Source organism: Acartia tonsa, chromosome 8 (assembly GCF_053477335.1).
Source record: "Acartia tonsa isolate MP-2025a chromosome 8, ASM5347733v1, whole genome shotgun sequence".
NCBI lineage: Eukaryota > Metazoa > Arthropoda > Copepoda > Calanoida > Acartiidae > Acartia > Acartia tonsa.
In genome coordinates this window covers 1394707-1406647 of record NC_137267.1, presented here as the reverse complement: position 1 = coordinate 1406647, position 11941 = coordinate 1394707, and positions in this window count along the sequence as shown.

Below are 11941 nucleotides of genomic sequence, written 5' to 3'. Positions count from 1 at the left end.
AGTAGCGAAGCTCAAAAATCATGAATGGATATCGGGAAAAATTACTATAAAGCAGTGTCACACAATAAACATTAATCTTAAAAATCACGCAACCTTAACAATCACAAAAATTAAAAAATCTAGGAATCGATCTAACACCACAATTTATAGACACATCTTAATGAAACTTGATAAAAATATGAAGAATATGAGCATATTCAATCCCTGATAATTTCAGCCGCCAATCCTGAAATCTAGAAATCGATCTAGCACCCCAATTAATAAATAAATCGCAATAAAGCTTGATGAACTTATGTAGAATGTAAATCTAAGCAATCCCTGAAAATTTCACCCTATTATCTTAGAAAGGAGTTGAGAAAATCAAGAAAACATGAAAATCTAGGAATCGATCTAGCACCCCAAATAACAGACAGGTGGACAAAACAATGTATAGTTTAGATGGGCATATGTTATGAGAATCTAAAAATTTCAGCTGTCTATTTTTTATAGGAGCCGAGAAAATCACGTTTCCCCCACTTTGTCTCAGACGGACGGACAGACGGACATTTCGAATTATAGAGTAGCTTCGCTACTAACAAGGATGACAACATCTGTGCAAACCAGGGAGTTAATCATATTCCCAATTAAGATACACAAAATTTACGGCTACTGTAGGTAAATTGTTGGCTGTTTGATCAATCATATTGAATTATGGTATTCAAAGTTATCTATAGTTATATAGAATATAAATTGTAGATGGTTGATAATAAAGCAGTGTCTACTCTAGTCATGTATATTATATAACCATGACTATAGAGACACTACCTTATCTATAGTTATATAGAATATATAGTGTAGATGGTTGATAATAAAGCAGTGTCTACTCTAGTCATGAATATTGTATAACCATGACTATAGAGACACTACCTTATCTATAGTTATAAAGTATATACAGTGTAGATGGTTGATAATAAAGCAGTGTCTACTCTAGTCATGTATATTGTATATTATAACCATGACTATAGAGACAATACCGTATCTATAGTTATCCATAATACATCAATGTCTGAAGTTTAAGATCATGGTAACTGCTGAAACAATGGTGCTACTGGTCCTGCAATGCAATGGTTTAATGCTATTTTCTTAGAGAGTTGGATTTAAATGTTATATTTCAAAGAACAATAACCAGTGATTTAACTGAAAACAATCACTAAATTATGTCCTTCGAAATAGAACACTAAAATTATGTGTTTCACAAAACTTCTTAATATATTATATTGATTTTTTAAATCCATAAAGGTCATTCGACTGTGATACAGAAATTAAAAATATATCACTTCCAAATAACCTTAATGGGAATATTACCCAAAATAAATGTAACAATTATTCATACCTACAGCAAAAACCAATTATACAAGTAATGGTATTAGTTTTACTTATATACCCATAATTTAGTCTAGATGATGAAAACGCCCGAGCTACAGCGGTCAAATAACCGCGCTTCACCAATAGCACGCTTGCTCCGTGGTGGTCAAATAATGCTCTGCGCGCATAAGACATTTTGAGGCACACGCGAGAGTATAATGGCGGTCAAACTGGACACCTAAAACAGGCTGTCGTGATGGTTAAGATCCACGGAGGAGGTGAAATTGGGCTGTTATTACACTAGTCCCAAAAGTTTCTAATTATGATTCCTTGGCTTAACATCTTTGGGGACTTTTAATGAGTTTTGATTATTGGTTCATTAAGTTTAGTTCCAAAACGTTGCAACCACTAATTGTAATCTACAGAAAGGGTAATTTTGAGTTTCTTTTTTTTGGGATGTCAATATCAATATATATTGACCATTGTCTTATCCCTTTGGTTCCTGTTAAGATCGTTACTAACTGTTACAAGATCATGAACCAAAGTTTGAAATGGATAGGACAATTCTAACATGCCTATATTGATGAAAAAACATTATGAATGGACGTACGGACGATTAGAAAAGCTTTCAATTATTGCCAGGAATAAGAGGATAGGGAAAAATATAAATTGTTAAAAGCGACGCTTTTCTGTCATTCGGGTTGGTCCGTCCGTAACGGATAGCTCTTACATGATGATTTCTATAACTATAAGTTACAATTTGCAAAGTGTAGCAACTCTTTAATCGTTAGCAGGAAGTATGTACGTCTGGTCCATTTAAAACATACTGAGTAAAACCGGTTCTTAATAATACTGAAAAATCATGAATTACAGACAATTTCCACGAATATTAAAAGAAAAATCATTAAATTAATAACAATATTGTCTCACTGGCCTCCGGCCCCTCCGGGCTAAATCCTATTATTAATCTTTCATTTTTAAATCCTCAGAAAGCTGTCTCTAATACGATGGGATAAATAACTTTTCTGTTTCTTTCCCCCAGAAAATAATATAATATTTGTTGGGAATATCAATTTCTGTTAAAGATAATAAGATATTATCAAGCAAGGAGAATCATGACCATAAAAAGCCGGAGAGAGGGGACAATGGGCTGTTTATTACAATAGTCCCCAAGGTTTATTATAACGTTTTTTTATTTGTGGTTCAACAACTTTGGGGACTTTGGGGGAATGAAGATTGGTTGGTTTGTTATGCTCAGTGTCCATACGTTTCAACCACTAATTGTTATCTACAGAAGTGGTATATTGTGTTTTAACATTGATTTCATAACCAGTAGCAATAAATAATATTTAAATAATAAGTGAATCAATCATTCATAAACATATGAACATTAAGGAATCTAAAGGGATAAGACGATGTTCGATAAGTTGATGTACATCACCAATGATGATACACAAAATTACTTTTTCAGTAGATCAAAAGTATTAGTTAAAACAAAATTAACAAACCAATCAAAATTTACTGAAGTCCCAAAAGTTGTTGAGCCAACGAATAAGAAAACATTTTTATAAAACTTTGGCGACTAGTGTATTAAACAGGTCATTGTCTCCTCTCTTTCTGTATGAAAATACTATGAAATTATTAAATCTATTTTCGTTTATCATTAGATACGCTACTACAAAATAATGCTGGGAATGTTGTCAAGAAAAATCAGAGGTATAACTTTAATAGCGGCTGAGTAAATCTCTTTTCCCCCATGTGATCTATTAACAAACAAATCAAACTCTCCCCACACTTTACTTGAATTAAAAACAAGTTTTTTTAATTGGTTCCTGTAGTTTAGGAAAATAATTTTAGGATTTGCGTGGATATATTGACAGGGGAAAATTTCTTGTCAATTAGCCTGCTTTAGTTAGACCTCATTTATTGGTCAGTTCATTCTTCCAGTAGGAGGGGAGAAAATGAGTTAAAGGATGTGGATTAGGGTCGCGAAAGGTTTTAAAACTTCAGATAAATTTTAAAGCATCAAGAGGTGTATTATATTTATAAAAATCATGTTCAAGTTTCTGCAATGGTTTCAGATAAAAATGTCAAAAATCGACCCAAACTAGTGAAGATCGCTATTTTAGCCAGTTGCAAGCAGCACTTTATTAGAGTACATAAAAATCTGGAACAACATCAAAGTAATAATATATCAATTTTTAGGAATAATTCAAAGAGGATAAATTACACTCTCAATTTTATTTAGATGTTTATCATTATGGTGTCAACATTAAAAATAATTTTTTTTATATTTTTCCAAAAAAAAACATTAAAAGATAAACCATATTTTTAATCATTTTTAAGTAATCATTTTGGTATAATAAGAATCTTGATAATTTATCTAAATCAATATTAGAATTGACAATAACGTAATTTTAATCAAAAATATATATTTAGCTTGAGTCAAGAATGTCAGTCAAAAATATCAAACTCAATCTAAAAATCTAAAAAAATAAAATTTTATTTGGAGGAATGATTTGTTTACATGAAAAATTCTCAATTTATAAAAAATTTGTAAGCTTCAAAAACTTGATAAATGACAAAATTAGACAAACATAAAAATATCTAACAAAAATAGTATTTTATTGTAAGGTAGGTACCTTCTTATATTATTAGATTACCCCCAAAATTTTACCCCAGGGGTAAATTTTCCCCCTGCCAACAGATTTCAGGGGGGGGGGGGGGTAATTTTCCCCATAAGCAAATTTTACCCCCGTGGTAAAAAAATTTGCCTGCCATTTTACCCCCCAAAAAAACAAATTACCCCCTATAAAAAAATTTTACTCCTCCCAAATAAAAAAGATGACACCCCTGATTTAATTTACTATTTCTTTACTTTATGACATACATTGATGAATTTTTTTCCATCTATTTTGTTGTATCCAGTTCGATACATTTCAGGTCTAATTGCTTGAATTTTAATTTTTAACAGTGAAAATATACTTGGTCTGTAATTCATCCAGCCTTGAACTCCTGCTTCCCGTAACTTTCTTTCACAAAAAAATATTTCATCATGACAAGTGATATCTTTGGTGTATACTCGAATACAAGTTGTTTTACAATCCACAGTTGCCTGCAAAACATCCCTTCCAAACTCCTTATTCAGTATTCCCTTAGCTACAGCTTTCCAGTTTTTATCCACATCAGCTTTATGTGAACTAATCACCCATTTCCCCTCCAAGTATCCTATCTTTTTCACTATATCAATTACACTATCATATGATATTTCTGTAGCTTCTTTCCACAGTTGTTTGGCTGCAGCTTCTTTAGCTTCATCCTTTTCAATACTATTCTCCCAATTAAGATAAATCCACACGGTGCTGTCAAATCTTGATCTCATTTTAGATGGTTTATTATTATCAAGCCATTCAATAAGCTCTTCCTCACTTGTATTAGCTGTTATAACAAAGGTTATGTCATTCTCTGCAGAATATGTGCTACTGTAATGCAACGAGAATTCAGTTCCTGATGTACTGGCATCTTCAACTTCAGCATTTGGAACACTTGTCATATCTTCATCAACATCCATATGTAGATTATCTGACATTTTCTATTTTATAACAACAGTGTAATTAAATGTATGTAGGAAACTAATAACTAATGCAAATGTACCAAGTAATAAAAATTAAAAATAGAGAGATAAGAACCCGGTATTAGTGTCTTAGAAATTATCTTAGTGACGTAAAAAAAATAGGATGTGTCGATACTACTAGGATTTTTAAGAATTGTTAATATAGGCCTGAAATCAAGATTTTTTGTGCTTTTAAAAAATATTAAAAATATTTCTAAAAATTCTACATTATTTTTGCTCACTTTTAAAAAACAAAATCAACTTTTTATTATTTTTTTTTATAAAATTATCTTTCAAAATTGAAATAAGATCTATCAGCTGATATTGTACTTCTTACATAACTCAAGAGTTGACTTACAATGTGTAAATATTTTATAGATTATTTAGCAAAATAATAAAAAACCTTTATGTAATTTCGTGATTAATAATTGGCTTAATCTTACATTAAACATTGAATGATTTTAAATAATTTTCAAATATTTGCTTTTATAATTATACTTATTGTATAAACCCCCCATAAGTTAGCGCAAAATGCTATATATTTTATCACATATGAGCTATTTTTTAAGCCAGCTTTTTAGTCAAAATTTCAAACCAATAACAATTAAATCAAAAGATATTAGGTTAAAACTATATATAAACGAGAGTAAAGAAATAAGATATTGCTATCAACAACAACAAAAAAGGGTTTTGTCTAGTTTTTGGTAAAAATAACGCATATTTATCATTTTAAATTAAAGCTATCTTTTCAAGATTACATCTATAAATTCGTCTGTATTTTATAACTTATACCTTTTACCATGAAAAATCAATTGATTTTCCATAATAATTTTATTTCTATATTAAATTTAGAGACAGCTAATTTTTCTTTAAATATAATGAGATGTTTATCAGAAATTTTTAATTAAGCATAATAATGTATATATATAAAAAAGACAATTACGAATAAAAACAAAACAATCAATTATTAGATTATTTATATCAATAAATTTAACGGAATTTGAACGTAATTGTTAAAAAAGCTAGCTTAAACAGTTTTGCCATTAAAAAATAACCTTCTTTATGAATGGTACATTCTAACAAGGGTAATGATATCCAGTAGAGCAACATATTTAACAAATATGTCTTTAAATAATCAGTCTATTTAACAAATATCTTTTTAAAATGCATAAGTTATATTACCTCTCACAAGATTGTTTAGTCCTTTGACACTGTACATAATTATTATTTGATTGATCTATCCTTAATTTTTATTCATATTCAATTTTATTGTTTGTATATAAATATTTAATACCTGTATTATAATAGGGTTATTATTTTTTTGCTATGTTTTTATAAAATAAATATCTAAGCAAATGTTACCAATTCTTATAATTATCTGGAATTGAAAAGAATTACTTTCATTCGGTTGCTAAAAAGAGGAGAAAAAGAAATGTATTGAGTCAGATAGTAGCCTTAACCTGTACAGCTTTACGTTTATTTCATAGATAAATTGAAATTGAAATTAGATAAAATTATTAATTGATTTTAGATTATTAAACAAGACATGTTAGAATTATCCTATCAATTTCAAACTCTTCATGATGATTCCTATGACAGTTAGGTATAATTTAGAAAGCAACTCTATCATTGTTAACAGAAAGTCAGTACGTCCATTTAAAACATGCTTTGTGTGTTTTTTGGCTGCTATTGAAGAAAGACAACTGAAATTTTAAGTGAAAAGGTCTTTTAAGAGGTGTTTTAATGTATTTTTTTTTACAGTAGCTTTTGATGGATTATTTTAGGTTAGGTTAGGTGATTGCCCTGCAGGGTTAGGAAAATGGCCCCGCATGGATAGAGCCCCCCCCCCCGCAGTGGCTAGAAATAGGATAAAATCTACTGTGAAAATACCAAGAAACGTCCCTTAAGAGGCATTGTCATGAAAGGGACTATACCCAAGATATATGTGCATCTACTTAACGACTTTCAAAATTTGAGGGTGCCCTCAAGTAATCACCCCTTCCCCCCCCCCCCTGCATCTACTCTATACATTATTTTGTCTGTCTGACTGTCGGTCATGCTTAAAAAACCTTATTGTTGGAGAAATGTTATTTTCACGACTGCTTTTTTAGATAGCCAGCTGTAAGTTTTAGTCAAGATACCTTATATTTATACAGATCTGCTCCATATATTTATTGTCTGTCTGTCTGACAGATATACTTAAAAGGACAATTTAGTTTTAAAAGAAAAAAATTTAAAAAATGTTGGTGGTTTTTTTTCTAAGCGCGTGAGGGTGCAGGTACCCTATCCTAAAATAGTTATAAACCTTCCCATGACCTATGACCTATGTCCCTGCAAAGGAGAAGCATATTAGTTAGGAAGATCCTTCCATATAAATAGACACACACACACAAACATTCTTTTACTTTGATATAAGGATTAGCATTTTGTTACTGTATCCTATTACTAGCGGCTACGCCTTAGAGGCCTCTTTGGGCACTTGAGGAGGAGAGAGTCCAATTTAATAAACCAATTTATTTTTCTAGATTTTAAAAGAAAAAGACAAACAAAGAGACAGACAAACAGACATCCTGTTACTTTATTATATCCTATTATATGAATTAGTAAGCTAAGCTTTTTTTGACTGTAGCAACGGATCTTGTTAACCGCTGAACCTAAAGGGTTCTTCTTTACAGTGAAGCTTATTATAGGTATAGAGAAGTTTATAACTATTTAGGAAGAGGGCTCTCCACTCTCCAAAAAAAATAACACCTAGAAAAAAAGTACCATCTCCGCAATTTTACTTCTTTGTTTTAAAACTTAAATTGAAAATTGGAAGAATGAACTTTCCCCCTTACCACCCTAAAAGCTTCTAGTGATGTTACTGCTAGTGATAATATATTATAGTTTATATCAACATAATATGCGGATTTTAAGAAAAATTTAATCAAATATGCGGACTTTTTTCAACCTTTTTTTGACAACATTTATTAGACATATTAGAATTATACTATTGATTTCAAATTTTGCACGGAAGTATAGTGCTTACTATTATTGCATGGAAAGAATATTTGTTGTATATTGATTACAAATTAAAAACACTCTTTAAAATTACCTACCTTGTCAATTACCTGATGTATGAGCGAGGCTGCTGTCCATGACACTTAAACTTCAGTTATATGATAACCAAGGATAACTAAACGGAGCCTATTGCTCCTTTTTGTTCCAAACACCTGATAATGAAATTTGCCTGTATTTGGCCAAGGCATTCACCTACTCTGACTATTAGTGTTGCACACCTGGCATAGCCCATTTTTTACATCTTTAGCTATGAAACGGTGTTAAGTCAATATTTGAACCTATCACCTTCCCCACTACGAGATGATGCGCTACGTGTTGAGCCACGGTCGTAAGTTATACACCTTTATACATAAACATTTTAAGCTAAACTTGCTTATTAAAAACCATGTTTGTTTGGACAAAATAAAGTATAAGAAATTTTTTTTATAGAAATTAAAGGGGAAACTGAGTTTTATATAACATGCTTTACTTGTTAAAAACCACAAAAAAAAACATTTATGAACAAAAGGATTATAATTACAATAAGTATAATTTAATAAAAATTAGCAGACGAGTGACATAACATACACACACACACATGCACACGAACACACACAAACACACACAAACACTCATACACACACAAACACACACACACAGGCAAACACACACAAATACAAACACACAAATACACACACAAACACTCACACACACAGAAGCTAAGTAAATGTAATATTTCTAACTGAATGTAATTTTTCTTTGCTTTATGTTATACGTTTTTGTCTAAATTTATCATAAAACAAGAATGACAACATCCATAAAAGCGAAGCTCTAATATAAAAATGTAGACTGTCAGAAATTAATAAACAGAACATTATTTTGTAAGCAAATACAGGATGCAATAAATGGACACACTTTCGTTTTTAGGAATCGATTATAGAGATGCCTAACTAATAATATTGCGCTTTGTTTTTCCAGTAATTATAATTCCACGTCTCCTTATTTTTTTGGAGAAAACTGAATATAAGGTTTCCGCCCTAAGTCTAACCTCTGCGAAGGCATTAACCCTATTAAAGAATAAACGAAAAATTACCTATATCCGCTGGATTAGAACCGATTTTCGGTCATACTAAAATATCATGTTTTTATACAAATTTCCACGAATATTAAAATAAAAATCATAAAATTAATACTTGTTTTGCTAGCCCGGGCCTTCTGTCCTTCGGGTGTAAAGAGACTGGTTTTAATCTTAATTCTTTTGAAGTTATAATATCCACGGAAAGCTGTCTACAAAACAATGCGATAAATACCTATTATTGAGTAGCTTTGATGATTAAAACAAAGATAGATGACCCAACAAATTTTAGATAGAAAATATGCAATGTGTAAATGGATGTAGATATTATGACAGGGGGAACATTGTTGTCAATTTAGTTTGCTAACATGGAACTCGTTTATTGATCAGTTCCTTCATCTAGTAAGCGAGGGGATGGAATGGGTTAAAGGTCGTGAAAGGGGGGGGGGGGCGTATCGTTTTTATAGCTAGCTACAAGTTTCACTTTATTAGAGAACATGAACATCTGGTGTAATATACAAATAAAAATATATCCATTAATGTGTATAAAATCAGGAAGGGAGGGGACATTGGGCTGTTTATTACACTAGTCCCCAAAGATTTATAATAACATTTTCTTAATGGTAAGCTCCAAAACTGTTGGGACTTTTGTAAATTTTCATTGGTTGGTACAATTAGTTGAGTGCCCATGCAATCGTTGCAACCTCGAAATGTATATTACAGGAGGAGTAATTTTGTGTATCATAATTTTGGGGATGTACATCAATTTATCGCCCATTGTCTTATCCCTTAAGATCCCTGAAAATGGAATGTCTGTGTTTGTAAATGTTTTTCCTTTGTTGTGTCAAGATGAACTGAAATTAGTTTCCGAATGTGAACACATTTTCCTAGGTGTTTCCCAATCCTATCTCAATATTTGCTACTAGCTAAAAAACCTTCAAACTTAAAAAAAAAATCAAAATTTGAATGTATTAACGATTTATACATTATACATTCAAAGTTTTAATTTTTCAAATTTAGATTTTTTTTTGGAAGTTTGAAGGTTTTTTAGCTAGTAGCAAATATTGAGATAGGATTGGGAAACACCTAGGAAAATGTGTTCACATTCGGAAACTAATTTCAGTTCACCTGTGTCAAATTAGAGTGTTTTTGTAGTGCAACGGCGGAATCCTGCGGACACGGCGAAATCACTCTTAAATCCTAAACAACAGTAGTTCAAAATTTAGACAAGTTTATTGAAGAAAAGTAAGCAAAATACTAAAGTACATTGATATTTACACAAATTAGGATAGGTTGTGGTAACTTGACTATAAATAGCCATCTTCTCCTAAGGGTTTGGGGGCCAATTCTATGGTCCAGCTTAATCCGATAATTGCACAGGATACAGGAAAGATTCCTTCCATTTTGATTTCTGGAAGTAATCCTGGGTTAAATTTTATACAAACATCTTAATAAACATAATTTTCATATATTACACATTTTAAACAAGGAACATAGCTGTTGGAAGAATCGAAGCTAACCAATAATTCAGGTGTAATGGACATATGGACGATTATTTCCAGCAATACCTGGGATATAAGAGGATAAGACAATCACCGATAAATTTATGATGATAAACAAAATTACCCCTTCTGTCGATTTCTGCATAGTCTGAAAATTTAGCTATATTAGCTGTTTTACAAGGTATACATTTTTGAGTTGTTATGTTGTATATAAAAAGCGACAGCAAAATTAGCTACCATTTATTTTAATATACATGGATAGATAGCAAGACAGATAGATAGATAGATATATATATAGACAGATAGATAGATAGATAGATAGATAGATAGATAGATAGATAGATAGATAGATAGATAGATAGATAGATAGATAGATAGATAGATAGATAGATAGATAGATAGATAGATAGATAGATAGATAGATAGATAGATAGATAGATAGATAGATAGATAGATAGATAGATAGATAGATAGATAGATAGATAGATAGATAGATAGATAGATAGATAGATAGATAGATAGATAGATAGATAGATAGATAGATAGATAGATAGATAGATAGATAGATAGATAGATAGATAGATAGATAGATAGATAGATAGATAGATAGATAGATAGATAGATAGATAGATAGATAGATAGATAGATAGATAGATAGATAGATAGATATATAGATAGATAGATAGATAGATAGATAGATAGATACCATCCCATACGGCTTCTCTGTAAAGCAGAGATGAAACCTTAGCAGACATACAAACATACATATACTATACATCTTACATCTGTTGTACTAAAGCAAACACAAACATACTATTATTGGGCATATTTGTTCTTGTTTTTTTTACTGTTATTTTCAGAGAGGGAGGGGACATTAGGCTGTTTATTACACTAGTCCCCTAAATTCGTCGCTCAACAACATTTGGGACTATTATTTAATTTTGTTTTGTTGGATTAATTTATTTGAATGTCCAATTATTTCAAACACAAATTGTAATCTACAGAAGGGGTAATTTTGTGTATCTTTGGTTATGTACATCAATATATCGGTTATTGTCTTATTCCTTTAGATTCCTGGTTTATGTTGGTCTGTGTATTTGAACAACAAGTTTTTTTCATGGTAGAAAATTAAATAAACTTATCTCATTTGTCCTTGTCAGATCTCAATACAAATATGTACATATGAAATGCAAAACAGAGATGGGTTTTTGAAAGATGAATGCCGTGTTTTTTCAATTCGCGAAATTTAAACAGAGTATTTATTTAATTATTTCGCTTTTGAGGAAAACAAATGATCTTCAATCCATTTTTGCTGCATATTAATTAATGCATCTTTTTAGAGCTGTATTAGACAATATACAAATGGCT